Below are 17,282 nucleotides of genomic sequence, written 5' to 3' on the forward strand. Positions count from 1 at the left end.
AGCATGAAAATGGGTCTCTCTATGTGTAGCCCTGGAGTTGAGAGCTTGGGACCTCACTCCTCAGTGCACCCTCAGAGAAAAACAGTCAATCACTCCTGTCTTTCTGGTCTCTGGCTACCCTCTGAACTCCCCAGCCTGTGACCAGGGTTTTATCATAGGCACATGGCCTTGTTTTGAGTCTGAAACTCTGCAGACTCCTGCAGTGTCTCCTGCACCACTCCTCCTGGGGGAGGAAGGGGAGTCTTGCCATTTCTGTTCTTTGTTGGGCCCCTGTTTGAAGAGAATTTGCCTGACTGTGCCATGGTTAATGGTTTATAGCAACTCTGAGATGAGAGCCCACTCCTATTCCTTGGAACTCTGCCATGCTCAGGCACCCCTGGTCTTCCTGTGACCCTGAGGGTCTTGAGACCACAATGTCCCAGCAAGGGTTTCACCCCAGGTTAGCCACCTGAGCAACATCCCTTATTGGAGCAGAATTCTAGAAGTTCTGATTTTGCACTCTGCTGCTATATCACCTCCTGATAGCTGGCTGACAGAGGGTCCATCCCCTTGTGGCCTATTGCCCCATATATCACCTTAGGGTTATTTCTCTGCACCTCTTAAACCTTGCAGACAGTTGTCACTCTTCTATTTGCAGAGTTGGAGCCATTCTTTTCTTAGATCTCTGGTTGAGTTCACAGGTTTTCAGGATGATTTCATAGCTATCTAGTTGAATTCCTGGAACCAGATGAAACTAAAGTCTCCTATTCCTTTGCCATAAATTGCATACTTCTCTCTCAGCATGGTCTCTAGTCCCTTTCCTGAATTAGCCACTTAATCTGTTTAAGACTCCTAAAGTAACAACTTTACAAATGCATTTGGATTTAAGTATATATATGTGAATTTTTCTCTGGGTATATAAATGTTTGCCTTTATTATACTACTTCTTTTTTAAAAAACTAAACTTTTAAATTAAGATAGTTTTATTTATTTTTAAATTTTTTAATTGAAGTATGATTGTCATACAGCATTAGAGTAGTTTCAGGTATACAACATAGGGAGTCAACAATCACATACAATAAGAGATGCTCATTGTGATAGGTCTAAAATGAGTCTCTTGCAGACAACATATCTATAACTCTTCCTTTTTTATCCAGTGTGATGTGGATAAATCCAATTTTGATGTGTTACCATACAATGTTGGTACATTGCTTTTGACTGATTCATTCTTTTTTTAAATATTAAATTAAATTTAATTTTTCAGTGTTCCTAAATTCATTGTTTATGCACCACACCAAGTGCTCCATGCAATACGTGCCCTCCATAATACCCACCACCAGGCTCACACATCCCTCCCCGCCTTCCTCTCCAATATCCTCAGTTTGTTTCTCAGAGTCCACAGTCTCTCATGTTTTTTCTCCCCTACTTGCTTATTTATATGAGAGAGAGAGGGAGAGAGAAAGAGAGAGAGAGCAAGCAGGGGGAAGGGGCAGAGGCAGGGGGGAAGCAGGTTTCCTGCTGAGGAGGGATCCCAATGCAGGGCTTGATCCCAGTAACCTGGGATCATGACCTGAGATGAGGGCAGATGCTTAACTGACTGAGCCACCCAGGTGTCCCTGTTCTTTTCATTCTTGTGACATATTATTTTGTCATTGAAATTGTGAGTCTTTCATTCCCTTCACCTATTTTGCCTATCCCTCCATCCTTCTCCACTCTTGCAAACACCAATTTGTTCTCTGTATGTATGAACCCATTTCTGGTTTCTGTTTGCTTGTTTTTAAAATTTTCACATATAAGTGAAATCTTTTGCCGCATTTTGAAAATGTTCCATACCAGTCCATACAGATCATTAAGTTTTTTTTCTACTCCATATTACTCACTTATAAACATTTACTAAATTAAATGTATTAATTTCTGTTCATGTTATTACTAATGTTTTTCCACAAAAAAAAATTTGCAGTAATTATGTTTGTGAACATGTGCAAGTATGAGTTCCAAGGAGTGGAATTGTTGATATATGTATTTGAAACAATAGTCAGATAGTTAAATGTCAGTATTCATAGTTACTGTCAAACTGTCATCTTGGATTGTAGTAGTAGCTAAACTGCCTCTCGACGTCTGTCAGAGATTTTGTTCCACATTCTTAACAAACCATACCTGATAAATATTTATAGCTTAAGACAATGATTAAATTATAATCTTTTTCATATTATTGAGCTTATCTATGATTTGTATTTCTTTTTCTATGGATCATCTATTAATACTTATGTATTTTTAATTCAATCATTGATTTTTTCTGGCTAGTGGTATGTTTTTAATTTTTGAAGAGTATGTAGAATGCTTTGGGCATAGAAAAATATTTCTCATTCATTTAACTTTTTTTTTTTAAGGGCTTTTCAGTCATACCAAAATATTCTTCAACTGTATTTTAGTACCTAATTACTTAATTTTTTTTAAAGATTTTATTTATGTATTTATTTGAGAGAGATACAGTGAGAGAGAACATGAGCGAGGAGGTCAGAGGGAGAAGCAGACTCCCCATGGAGCTGGGAGCCCGATGTGGGACTCGATCCCAGGACTCCAGGATCATGACCTGAGCTGAAGGCAGTTGTCCAACCAACTGAGCCACCCAGGCGCCCCCTAATTACTTAATTTTTAAAACATTTTTGAGGGGTGCCTGGGTGGCTCAGTGGGTCAAAGCTTCTGTCTTTGGCTCAGGTCATGATCCCAGGGTACTAGGATAGAACCCTGCACTGGGTTCTCTGCTCAGCAAGAATCCTACTTCCCTTCCTCTCTCTCTGCCTGCCTCTCTGCCTACTTGTGAACTCTCTTTCTGTCAAATAAGTAAAATCTTAAAAAACAACCACAATCACAACAACACATTTTTGAGGTTGGGGCATCTGGCTGGCTCAGTCATTAATCATCTGCCTTTGACTCAGGTCATGATCTCCAGGGTCCTGAGACTGAGCCCTGCATGGCGCTCCTTGCCCAGCAGGGAGGCTGCTTCTTCCGCTCCCACTCCACTTGCTGTGTTCCCTCTTTCTGTCTCTTTCTCTGTCAAGTAAATAAATAAACTCTTTAAAAAATAAAACATTTTTGATGTTGTATATCATACATTAGAACTTTTGCATCATAAGAATTTTATTTGATATAGGAGCTAAAGAGGGATAGAATTTTAATTGCTATTCTAAAATTTAGGGTGTTTTTAATAGTTATATAATCTTCTTTGTATCATTAACTTAAAATCTTGACTATTATATTTTAACTACCCATATATATTTGGATCTGATTCAGGACTCAATTCTGTTCAATTGGTCTCTTTATTCATGTTCCAACTGATATGTAATATAATTGCTTTGATATATAACACATTTTTATATGTGATAAGACTAATAGTCCTTCATTACTCTCCTTTTTCAGAATTATGCATAGTCTTGCATATTTACATTTCCAAATCAAGTGTAAAATGGTATAGTTAGTTTGCATTTAGCTAAGATAAATAAATTTAACATTTAAAATAAGCTTACAGGGGCGCCTGGGTGGCTCAGTGGTTTAAGCCGCTGCCTTCGGCTCAGGTCATGATCTCAGGGTCCTGGGATCGGGTCCCGCATCGGGCTCTCTGCTCAGCAGGGAGCCTGCTTCCCTCTCTCTCTCTCTGCCTGCCCCACATCTACTTGTGATTTCTCTCTGTCAAATAAATAAATAAAATCTTTAAAAAAAATAAAATAAAATAAAATAAAATAAGCTTACAATGAATTTTAATAAGTTTATCATGGTTTAGTTGTTAAAAGAAAAAAACAATTACTATTTTTAAGAAGATTCATTTTAGGAGGATTAATTTAGGAAGAGTTTACACCTTTTGCCTACTAAAACTCTTATCCATGAAAGGGGTTTTCTTTCAACAGGAAATCTTTCATGACCTTGGGCACTGCTTCCATTTTCTTCCTATGTGACTCATCCCTTCTAAATATATGCTATTATTCATCCATGACACTGCCCCCACCCCACCTACCATGAAATGCTACTTGGCACATTGCTGTAAGAAAAACCATCTCTTTCAGGAAGTGTGTGACTTAAGTCTTTGCTGAGCATCTGTGCAGCCATCTGTAAAGCTCTGTACTATGAAATCATCACAAGTGACAGGGATATAGCTTCCTCTTTCAGTTGGCATGTGCTAGAGGCTTTGTCCTTGCAACCATTTCGGTTCTCTTCACAGTGTGCCTGCCTGTGTGTGGCTCCATTGTCATAGACCATTTGTGCATGACATAAACCTTTGGCTGAAACTCATCTGCATGGGCACTCATACCTGTGGTATCTCTGTTTCTGTCAAAAGTGGGTTCATCTGCTTGTGCAAATATTCCTCTTGATGGCCTCCTAGTTGCTCATCATATGCTCACCGAGGACCTGTAACTTGGAGGGGAGAAAAAAATCCATGCATGTGTCTCTCATGTCACTGTTGTGGTCTTAATATTGTGTCCTGCATATTTATGTATTTGCACCCAGTCACCACCTTGTCCACTGATCAAGCTCTGACTGGGCTGTATAGCATGGTGATTCCCTTGTTAAACTTAAACCTGCACTCAAAAATTTGGAGGTGAAAAATGCCATGAGGAAGTTCTGAAGTAGAAGATGTAACTTTGAGACATATCCATCACTTCCTAAAATAAATTTGTCTATTAAATGGAATGAGAAAAGAAGATAATTTGTACAGAAGCACATGAATAGTATTTGTCCCAAGTATGTTTATTTTGACATATAGGCACTGGGAAGACAGATCCAGAGGGGGATTATTTGTCATTATAAAAATATCCTGTTTAGATTTACCTATTGTCTAGTTCATGGTCAAAGTTCAATGTCCTGTGAGGATTAGTTAGATTTCTTGCACAAAGCAGATTGTCAGGACACATAGCTCTGGAGATTTGAATTTACTTGTTTAGTTGTTGGGTTTTATATGTACCATCAACAGGAGAATGTAAAGCCAATGATGTGTATATATACTCTAGCCATTGAGCTGTAGTTTATGTTGACATAATTCACCTGTTAATAAAGGCAACTTATTTTTTAAATGTAGTTTTTAACTTGTAGTAAAATACAAATAACAAAAATCACATTTAAAATTTTTTTTTAATTTTTTATTTTTTATAAACATATATTTTTATCCCCAGGGGTACAGGTCTGTGAATCACCAGGTTTAATTAAATGTTTACTTTTTAAATTAAATTTTAATTAAATTTTAAAGTAAAATTACATTTGTAAATGTACAGTCCAGTGGCATTGAGTCAATTCAATGATGATGTCAATTCAGTGATGTCATGATGGTTAATTAAATTAATTGACTTTTGTAATGTGGGCACCAGCACCATCCATCTCCAGAGATTTTTCATTTTCCCATACTGAAATTCCACACTCATTAAACATTAATTCCCCATTCCCTCTCTCTGGGCTTTAGGCAGCCACCATTCTGTTTTCTTATTGCTTGTGAATTTGGCTACTTTAAGTAGCCAAATATTGTGTGGAATCATACAATATCTGTTTTTTTGTGACTGTCTCATTTCACTTGGCAGAGTGAATTACAGGATATGTATGTTTTAACGCATGTCAGGATTTCCTTCATTTTTTAAGAGTGAATAATAATCCATTCTGTGAATATACCTCATTCTGTTCATACATTTACAACACTTTGAACGCACTTTGGTTGCTTCTACTTTCTGGCTACTGTGAATAATACTGCCGTGAAAATGGGTATAGAAGTACCTATTTGAGACTGTGATGTCCATTATTTTGTGTATATACCACAAAGTGGAATTGTGGCTCATATAATATTTTTCTGCTTATTTTTTTAGGAAGTATCATAGCATTTTCCATAGCAGCTACATCATTGTGCATTCCCACCAGCAATGGAGAGTTGTTCTGATCTCTACACTGTCTTACATGTGTCACAATTTTAACATTTTGTGGTCATAGCTCTCCTGTTGTGTGTAAAGTAGTATTGCATTATGGTTTTGAAATGTATTTCCCTAATGATTAGTGACATTGAGCATCTTTTCATGTGCTTATTTGGCATCACATATCTTCTTTGGAGAAATGCCTGTTGAAGTCCTTTGCTCTTTTTTAATCAGGATGCTTCTCTCTCTCTCTCTTTTTTTCTTTCTTCCTTCCTTTCTCCCTTCCTTCCTTCCTTCCTTCCTTCCTTTTCTTCTTCTTCTTCTTCTTCTTCTTCTTCTTCTTGTTATGTGTGCTTTTAAGATGTATAAATTTGTTACGTATTCTGGATACCAGCAGCTTATCAAATAAATCAATTTCAGATATCTTCTTTCATTTGTGGGATGCCTTTTTCTCTGTTGATAGTGTGTTTTGATGTAGAAAAGTTATTAAATTTGATAAAGTGTAATTCATGAGGTTGTTTTTTATTTTCTTGTCTGTAGTTTTGGTGCCCTACCCAAGAAATCGTTACCAAATCCAAAATTACGAAGTTTTCTTCTAAGAGTTTCATAGTTCTAGGTGGTAGTATAGGTCTCTGATCCATTTTGATTCAATTTTTGTGTATGGTGTATATGATTAAAGGTTGAACATTCTTTTGCATGTGGATGTCCAGTTTCACAGTACTATTTATTGAATCATCTGTCCTTTCCCAATGAATGCTCTGTTATCTGTTGAAAATCATTTGAACATGCAGGCAAAGGTTTATTTCTAAGATCTGTATTTTATTCCATTGTTGTGTCTGCCTTTATGCCGATATCACAAAGTTTTGATTACTGTACTTTTTAGTTATTTTTAGAACCAGGAAGTCTTCCAATTGTTTGTTTGTTACCACAGGATTATTTGGCTACTGGGCATGCCTTGATTTTCCATCTGAATTTTAAGATGAATTTTTCTATTTCTGGAAGAAAACTTTTTTTTTTTTTTTAATTTTAGTAGGAATTGCTTTGAATCTGTAGAGCACTTTAACTAACACTGACAACTTAATAGCATGAACCATATAAATTCATGAATGTTTTTCCTCCCTTTTATTTGTGTCTTCCAGAATATCTTTCAACTACACTACAGTTTTTCAGCATAGAAGACTTTTGGGTCCTTGTTTAAGCTTATTCTTAAGTATTTTGTTTTTTTCGATGTTCTAGTAAAAGATTGTTTTCTTAATCCTCTTTGGATTATTAATTGGTAGCAACAGAAATTCCATGTTTTCTTGATTAAAAAAAAACTTTCATAGATGGGATGTAACTTAATATAGTAATGGTCATATATGATAGATCCACAGCTAACACCAAACTCAGTAGGAAACGTTGAAAGCTTTTCCACTCTAATCAAGAAAAAGAGTGTCCATGCGCACCACTGCATTTCACAATACCATTGGAATAAAAATATCTGTGAAAAATTTAGCTTTTTCTACATATAGGTCATGCCATCAGTGAAATGAGAACAAGTTAATTAGAATTTTTACCTAATTTTACTACCTATAACAGTGATTCTGTGGTAGCCACTCTCTATCCTTTACAACTCAGCTTTAACATGACATTTGAAGAAAGGCCTTCTCTGATCACCTTCTCCATAGAAGAATTCTCCCTGAGTACTTTCTTTTCTCTCTTATTAGATGGTGACTGTAATTAGTTTATCAAATTGTTCCTTTATTTACTGACTTTATTATGAGAATATAAGGTTCCTGCAGAAAAGACCTTGTTTGTGATTTTTCCCTGTTCATTAATTGCTGTATCCTCACTCATAACACATTTCTTGTTAACATAGATATTCCATTAAAAAAATACTAAAAAAAAATAATTAAAAAAACTGAAAAACAAAAACAAAACCTTGCAAAGACATTACATTTAAATTTGTGAATATTTAATATATGTAACCACACTTTTAGACAGAATAGATTCAGTATTAAATAAAATGAAGGAAAACTAACTATGGGGTCACCTGGGTAGCTCAGTGGCTTAAAGCCTCTGCCTTTGACTCAGGTCATGATCCCAGAATCTTGAGATCAAAACCCGCAATGGGATCTCTGCTCAGCAGGGAGACTGCTCACTCCTCCCTCCCCTTGCCTGCCTCTCTGCCTACTTACCTACTTGTGATCTCTGTCTGTCAAATAAGTAAAATCTAAAAATAAATAAATAAATAAAAACTTACTCTGATAAGTGGGGAAATAAATGATAATATTATCTCTACCAGAAAAAATGACTGGCTGAAATTTTATTCTGGCAAAGGTCTGATAATGGTTTGAAGACTATTTTTTTTTCTCCATATCATGTCTTTGAATGTCTTCATTATATGATTTAGTCTAGTATTATCTTTACATTTAAATGTACTTTCAGATTTTTGTGAAAATTCCAGTAAATGCAATTAAACAAGAATCAGTATTGGACAGTATTGGACACTTTCTAACTCTAGGACTTAATGATAAATGGGATTAGAAAGGAAGAAAAGTCTACTGATCTTTGACCCTATAGGGAAGAAGACACTATGCTCTAAAGAACTGATAAAATTTTCAGAAGGTCCTTCATAAGCTTAAAGCATTACCTATGAAAAATGAGAAGCCTCTCAAAATTTCAAGTCAACTCTTCTGGTCAAACCGATACCACAGAATGAGAAAGACTAACCAACTGAATGGTATTTTATTTTTATTTATTTATTTATTTATTCATTATTTATTTTCGGCATAACAGTATTCATTATTTTTGCACTGCACCCAGTGTTCCATGCAATCCGTGCCCTCTATAATACCCACCACCTGGTATTCTGACCTCCCACCCCCCACCCCTTCAAAACCCTCAGATTGTTTTTCAGAGTCCATAGTCTGGTTCACCTCCCCTTCCAATTTCTCCCAACTCCCTTCTCCTCTTTATCTCCCCATGTCCTCCATGCTATTTTTTATGCTCCACAAATAAATGAAACCATATGATAATTGACTCTTTCTGCTTGAATGGTATTTTTTATTTAGAAATTAGTAACAAAGTAGTTGCTTGAGAAAAGTCTCTTTGAGAAATTGCTGGTGGCTTTCTCTTTATGTAAGGATAGGATTTCCTTGTTTCTTTTTTTGTTTTTTTGTTTTTGTTGTTGTTGTTGTTGTTTTGTCATTGTTGTGGTTTTTGTTTTTGTTTTTGTTTTTGATACCTTTCCTAATGTGATAATCTTTGTTTTGCTGTGTGGAATATGGAATTCCTATGAAGTAATCTACAGTGCAAATAAAAGTGAAATCTAAATAATCGGAAAACTCCATGGATAAAATGGATAGACAAATGAAATAAAATATATCCTCAAGTAATAATGCAGCTTTTTGTCCTCTCTTATCAACCTGGATGACAGAAGAATTCCAGGTCCCTGTGAATGAGTAAAACATGTTCCTTCAGATTGTGGATATGCCTACATAAGGTAAAACTAACAGTAAATAGTGGAAGCCAGGCTTTGCAATTGTGTGACTATCTTTTTTTTTTTTTTTTTTTTAAGATTTTATTTGACAGGCAGAGATCACAAGTAGGCAGAGAGGCAGGCAGAGAGAGCAAGAGAGGGAAGCATGCTCTCTGCTGAGAAGAAAGCCTGATGCAGGGCTTGATCCCAGGATCCTGGGATCATGATGTTAGCCAAAGGCAGAGATAATGTGAGCACCATTTCAAATTCTAGTTTTATCACTTAGGGTGAAGTTGGGAAAATTATTTAGATGTTCAGATTCTCAGTTTGTTCAACTACAGAATGGGAATTATAGTTCCTGTTACTGGAAATATGAAACGTGATTAAGTTATGATTGAGAGATTGGAATCCACTCTAGATGTGATCAGCTCAGAATCAGATTCAAAAAGGATTATTTGGGCTGCATCCAAACAAACTGGTGGAGGATAGAATGAAAGGGAAAGGACATTGGAGATGGCTTGTGCAGTAGGCCAGAAGAAGTATGGAGAGAAGGGAAATGACCAAGTTTGTGATCTATTTTCAGGGGGGATAATAAGATTTGTTAAGGTATCAATATGTGATATGAGAACAAGAAAGGTATGGAAGGCACAGTGATGTTTCCTGTCTGAGCAATGACATGGAAGGTAGTACCATTTAATAAAATGTAGAACCCTATCATTATGGTGAGATTTAAAAAAATACTTTTGTATGTACTGAGTTGGTATCCAATTGGAAATATCTATAGTTGGTGATGTTCCCTATATAAAGCTTAAAAATTAAAGGAGAAAGAAACTCTGAAGTACTTTGGATGCATTCATTGGTTAGGAAAAGGGGGCATATCCAACCAAAAACCCTAAGAAAGAGGTCTCAGTGAGGGAAAAGACAATCCAGGTCAGTGACTTTCCATTCCTATTTATCCCACTCACTTTGAATACATCAGTTACCCTAAATTGGTCTCAAGTATAAACTGTGCACACTTAGATGCAATTCCCTTGCCCTTTTGTCCTTCTACTTCTCCTTTAAATTTCAGGAAGGAGTGCTTCCTCTGTAAAACCTTCTTTGCTGTTTGGTTGATATATTCTTACCCTTGACCTTTGCATTGTGTGACTACCTTTATATTGGCACTTATTTTATTGAATATTATTATATATGCTATCGTTGAGTGTAGTGAAAGACCCCTCTCCCCTTGCTAAAGGCTTGTTTTAGCAACCTGATGTCCCCACAGCACCCCCTCTCCCCTTGCTGAAGGCTTGATTGTCCCCATACCCGGATGGCAACACATACCAGGATGTCTATTGTTTGTGATCACCCAGTCTGTCAAGAGAAAAGACAAATGAGGAATAGAGTGTACCTGGGACTTTCCAGAGTGCTGAGCCAAGGCCCACCAGAACAAACCTTTGTGTCCTTGCCTTAAACCAGTGCCTGACAATGCTTGATTTAAGTTAACCAATCAGATCCCTGTAACCAAGCATCTGCTTCTGTAAACTCGCTTCCTGCCACCCCAACCTTGCCCTATATAATCTGCTCCCCAATTTAGCCCAGTGCGCTCAGCCCACAAAGGCTGATGCGTCAGCAGGCGCCTGTGTAACCAATAAACCTCTTGCAATTTGCATCCAGTGGAGGCGTGCTGTTTGATTCTTGGGTGCAGCTCCAGGGTCTTTCAGTAGGAACCCACAACTTGTTCAACTTGGAAATCACAATGTCTGTGACACAAATAGGTACTCCTGCCACAATCTTTTACACAATCTCTTAATTGAATGAATCAATAAAAGATTAACCTTATAATGCATTTAAATGGTTTCTCTCCTGTTTTGTAGATCACCTGGTTCTAATAGAAGTCACTCCCAACCACACTAGATGGACCTAAGAAACAGTGTAACTTACTTTGACCTCTTGGGCCTCACCCGGGATTCAAAGGAACAGAAGGTCCTTCTGGTTATGTTTTTGCTCTTCTGTATTTTGACTGTGGTGGGCAACATGCTCATTGTGGTGACTAGCTGTCAGTAAGACCCTTGGGTCACCTATGTACTTGTTTCTTGCTAACTTGTATTTTATGGATGTCACTTATTCCTCTTGCATTTGCCCCAGATTGATTTCAGATTTGCTGTTTGCAGAAAATACCATATCCTTCTAATCTTGTATGACTCAGCTATTTACTGAATACCTTTTTGGTGGCTCAGAGGTCTTCCTTCTGCTAGTGATGGTCTATGACCGTTATGTGGCCATCTGGTAAGTCCTTGCATTATTTGGTGATCATGAGGCAGTGGGTATGTGTTGTGCTACTGGTAGTGTCCTGGATTGGAGGTTTTCTGCATTCAGTAATTCAAGTTAGTACTATTAATGGGCTCCCATTTTGTAGTCCCAATATCATTGACTATTTTTCCTGTGACATGTACCCCTTAATGAAATTGGTTTGTACTGACACATATGTCATTAGCCTATTAGTGGTGGCTAATGGAGGGATGATCTGCACTATTGTGTTTGTGCTCTTGCTCATCTCTTAGGGTGTCATCTTGCACTCTCTAAAGAACTTTAGTTTAGAAGGGATGCAGAAAGCCCTCCAGACCTGTGGTTCCCACATCATTGTGGTGGTCTTTTTCCTTGTTCCATGTATTTTCATGTATGTAATACATGCTAAGACCTTCCCCATTAACAAATCATAGAGTGTGTTTTATACAGTTGTAACCTCCATGCTGAACCCACTGATCTATGCTCTGAGAAATTCTGAGATGACAAATGCTATGAAATAAGTAAGTGCATCATCTATCATGAATGAAGCAATTTAACATTAGTGTCAATCTCCTCAAATGTTAAAGTCCATTTTACTGTAAATGCATTTGCAGTCCTAGTCAACAAATAATGTGCAGTGAAAGAGTCAAATATTTATAGAGTTATACTAATTCATAATTAATTGCTATGTTGACTTTTGTTACTTTTCATCTCATTCATAATTCTATTTTTGGTCAGTTTCTTGTCTTTTATCTTTATTCTTTTCATTTTTAAAATATTTCTTTTATATAGTCTATCTTCTCTATTTAATTTCTTTTCATATGAAGTTTTTTTGTGTAACATTTTACTTTTTAAGATATACCTAGGCAAAAAATAGATAAAATAAATCTTAAAAATAGAATCCTTACCAAAAGGAAATGGTGTGGCATGAACATCCTATCTGTCCCTCACCAGAGTCTCCCTGTTCTTCCATATACATCATTGTACTGAGATTGCTATTGTTCCTAAGATTGTTCAATTAATAATCTTTGCTTGCAAAAATCATATTTTCATGTATGTGTATTCCTTTCTGTCTAACTTCTGAATTTACTACTTCGCTTCCTGAAAATCTTTCCATACCGGTATATAGATGTAACTCATACTTACATTACTCCTACTGCCTAAAACTACTTCTTTTTTTTTTTTTAAGATTTTATTCTTTTATTTGACAAAGAGAGGGATCACAATTAGGCAGAGAGGCAGGCAGAGAGAGAGGGGAAGCAGGTTCCCAGCTGAGCATAGAGCCCGATGTGGGCCTTGATCCCAGGACCCTGAGTCCATGACCTGAGCTGAAGGCAGAGGCTTAACCCACTGAGCCAGCCACCCAGGCGCCCCTGCCTAAAAATTCTTAATAAAGATATAGTTAAATTAGTGTTTCCAGTATTTGTCACATCTTCCTGATTCTTTTTCTATGATAAATAGCTTTGTAGTGAAGTCTTTTAGAGATTCTCTAATTATGAGTTTTTAGCAGTGCAATTGTTTGACCAATTGGTAGGTATATTTAAAATCATTGACGTTCACAGTTATTGCCAAATTGCCATCCATAAGTGAGTACCAAACTACGCTACATCCCTCAGTTTAGAGTTTGTGCACATTCTCAACAAGTTCTCGATGAATATTTATAGTATTTGAGATTCTGATTGTTAAAAACATTGTATTTCATTTTTTACTGTAATTGAAATTCAGAAAATATAATTGAATTTGATTCACATGCTTAAAATTATTTGTATTCATCTTTTGTAAATTATCTATTATTGACTTTTCCATGTTTTGTTTGATTGTTGCTCTTTTCCATATGAATTTTTATGACTTAATCATGCATTAAAGACATTATCCCTTTCACCATGTGTACGTATTTTTCTAGCCTAAGATTTAGTTTGGATGTTCTTATTTTATGTTGAATATATTTCATCATGTAGAAATATTTTACATAGACATAATCAAATCTATTTTTTTAAAGATTTTATTTATTTATTTGACAGAGAGAAATAGATCACAAGTAGGCAGAGAGGCAGGCAGAGAGAGGGGAGAGGGAGAAGCAGGCTCCCCCTGGGCAGAAAGCCCAATGCGGGGCTCAATCCCATGACCCTGGGATCATGACCGAGCCAAAGGCAGAGACTTTAACCCACTGAGCCACCCAGGTGCCCCCATAATCAAATCTATTATTTCTATGACATTTGTATCTTTCTCAGAAAGACTTCCCTATTTCAATGTTAAAAATATTCTTCCACATGATTTTCAACATTTAATTGTTTAATTGTCCCATGGTTTAATATTTTATGCTAAGTTTTTGATCCATCTACACTTTGATGTAACCATTTAATTAGGGATTAAATTTTATTTATTTTTCTAGGTGGGCATTTGTTGAGGTATATACTTATTTTTTCCTACCATTTAAGACATAATGAAATTACACTTAATTTGTAAGACACTTAAATATGTGAAAAGCTTAGTACTCCTTACCATTCCTTATCAGAGCTGTATTTATTCTTTAAACATATTTATGTTTGAAAATAAAATTTTAATAGGCCACTCTAGTAAAAGTTATGTTTATTTTGTGTTTTCAGTATGATTTGATTTAGAAATAGTTAATAGCTTTAGAGAAATAAGAATTCTCATCCAAAAGCTGGGTAGTTCTTTTCACCTAAGAAGCTTTTTTTGGTTTTTATATAGACCCAGTATATTTCTTTGTAAATTTAGTTTTCTTGAGTAAACTTATTTTAAGTTGTTTTGCAAATAGAATCTTATCTTGTACTTTCCAAGTGTCTGTTGTTTCAATGTAGAAAATCTGCTTTTTCCCAGTCTTATATAAGATGTAATCTTCATAGTACATCATTCATCCTTTTTAGTCTAAGTTCTGCACATTTTGACACATACAGTTATGTAACCACATCAAAACCAATGTATAAATGTTTCATCACCCCAAATAATTCCCCATGCATCATTGTACCCCCTTCTACCCTAGCCTCTAACCCTATGCTGACAAATGCTGATCCCTTTCTATTCCTATCATTCTATCTTTTCCAGAATGTTATATAAATTGAATCTACAGTATAAAATTCTTTTTTATTCTAGCTTTTTGAGGTATAATTGACTAATCGAAATTGTATATATTTAAGATGCAATGTGTGATGATTTGATATATCTATTCATTGTTAAGTGGTTATCATTACGAAGCTAATGAGGACATCTATTACCTCACATAATTTTTTTTCACTTCATGAAGGCCAAGTAAATTTTACTCTTAGCACATTTCAAGTAAACAATACAGTATTATTAAGTAGAGCCACCATGCTGTATATTAGAGCCTTAGAACTTACTCATCTTTTGAAAAAAAAATTATATATTTGAAATAGTTAACAGAAGAGAGAGATAGAGAGCATGAGCAGGGGGCAGGTAGGGGCCGAGTGAGAGGGTGATGCAGTCTTCACACTAAGCAAGGAGCCTGATGAGGGGCTTGATCCCAGGATCCTGGGATTATGACCTGAGCCAAAGGCAGAGGCTAAACTGACTGAGCCATCCAGGTGCCCCAGAACTCATTCATCTCTTAAATAAATGTTTGTAGATTTTGAACGTTTCCCCAACCTCCAGTACCTGGTAATCATCATTCTCTTCCCTGCTTCTATGAATTTGACTTTCTTTTTTATTATTTCTTTTCAGTGTAAACAGATTTCATCGTTTTTGCACCACACCCAGTGCCTCATGCAATATGTGCCCTCCTTAATACCCACCACCTGGCTCCCCCAACCTCCCACCCAGCGACCCTTCAAAACCCTCAGGTTGTTTTTCAGAGTACACAGTCTTCATGGTTCACTTCCTCCTCCAATTTCCCTCAACTCACTTCTCCTCTTCATCTCCCTATGTCCTCCATGTTATTTGTTATGCTCCACAAATAAGTGAAACCATATGATAATTGACTCTCTCTGCTTGACTTATTTTACTCAGCATAATCTCTTCCAGTCCTGTCCATGTTGCTACAAAAGTTGGGGATTCATCCATTCTGATGGAGACATAATACTCCATAGTGTGTATGGACCACACCTTCCTTATCCATTTTTCCGTTGAAGGGCATCTTAGTTCTTTCCACAGTTTGGCGACTGTGGCCATTGCTGCTATAAACATTGGGGTACCGATGGCCATTCTTTTCACTACATCTGTATCTTTGGGGTAAATACCCAATAGTGCAATTGCAGGATCATAGGGAAGCTCTATTTTTAATTTCTTAAGGAATTTTCACACTGTTCTCCAAAGAGGCTGCACCAACTTGCATTCCCACCAACAGTGAAAGAGGGTTCCCCTTTCTCCACATCCTCTTCAACACATGTTGTTTCCTGTCTTGCTAATTTTGGCCATTTTAACTGGTGTAAGGTGATATCTCAATTTGGTTTTAATTTGAATCTCCCTGGTGGTTAGTGATGATGAACATTTTTTTCATGTGTCTGATGGCCATTTGTATGTCTTGATTGGAGAAGTGTCTGTTCATATCTTCTGCCCATTTTTTGATATGTTTGTCTGTTTTGTGTGTTTTGAGTTTGAGGAGTTCATTATAGATCCTGGATATCAACCTTTTGTCTGTACTGTCATTTGCAAATATCTTCTGCCATTCTGTGGGTTGCCTCTTTGTTTTCTTGACTGTTTCCTTTGCTGTGCAGATGCTTTTGATTTTGATGAAGTCCCAAAAGTTTATTTTTGCTTTTGTTTCTTTTGCCCTTGGAGACGTATCTTGAAAGAAGTTGCTGTGACTGATATTGAAGAGATTACTGCCTATGTTCACCTCTAGGATTCTGATGGATTCCTGTCTCACATTGAGGTCTTTTATACATTTTGAGTTTATCTTTGTGTATGGTGTACGAGAATGGCCGAGTTTCATTTTTCTACATACAGCTGTCCAGTTTTCCCAGCACCATTTATTGAAGAGACTGTCTTTTTTCCACTGTATATTTTTTCCCATTTTGTCAAAGATTATTTGAGCATAGAGTTGAGGGTCCATATCTGGGGTCTCTACTCTGTTCCACTGGTCTATGCCAGTACCATGCTGTCTTGGTTATCACAGCTTTGTAGTAAAGCTTGAAATCAGGTAGCATGATGCCTCCTGTTTTATTTCTGTTTTTCAACATTTCCTCAGCAATTCGGGGTCTCTTCTGATTCCATACAAATTTTTGGATTATTTGCTCCAGCTCTTTGAAAAATACCAGTGGAATTTTGATCAGAATGGCATTAAAAGTATAGATGGCTCTAGGCAGTATAGACATTTTAACAATGTTTTTTCTTCTGATCCAAGAGCATGGAATGGTCTTCCATCTTTTTGTGTCTTCTTCAATTTCTTTCATGAGTGTTCTGTGGTTCCTTGAATACAGATCCTTTACCTCTTTGGTTAGGTTTATTCCCAGGTATCTTATGGTTCTTGGTGCTATAATAAATGGAATCGATTCTCTAATTTCCTTTTCTGTATTTTCATTGTTAGTTTATAAGAGAGCCACTTATTTCTGCACATTGACTTTGTATCCTGCCATGTTGCTGAATTGCTGTATGAGTTCTAGTAGTTTGGGGGTGGAGTCTTTTGGGTTTTCCATATATAGAATCATGTCATCTGTGAAGAGAGAGTTTGACTTCTTCACTGACAATTTGGATACTTTTTTTTCTCTTTGTTG

The 17,282-nt window shown here is 36.5% G+C and overlaps 1 pseudogene; it reads left to right on the plus strand.

Annotated features, from left to right (window-relative positions):
- Positions 1-11,220: 11,220 nt before the first annotated feature.
- On the plus strand, positions 11,221-12,113 carry LOC132008461 (olfactory receptor 4A47-like; annotated as a pseudogene).
- The last annotated feature ends 5,169 nt before the right edge of the window (positions 12,114-17,282 follow it).

The sequence above is a fragment of the Mustela nigripes genome, unplaced genomic scaffold (assembly GCF_022355385.1).
Source record: "Mustela nigripes isolate SB6536 unplaced genomic scaffold, MUSNIG.SB6536 HiC_scaffold_148, whole genome shotgun sequence".
Lineage (NCBI taxonomy): Eukaryota > Metazoa > Chordata > Mammalia > Carnivora > Mustelidae > Mustela > Mustela nigripes.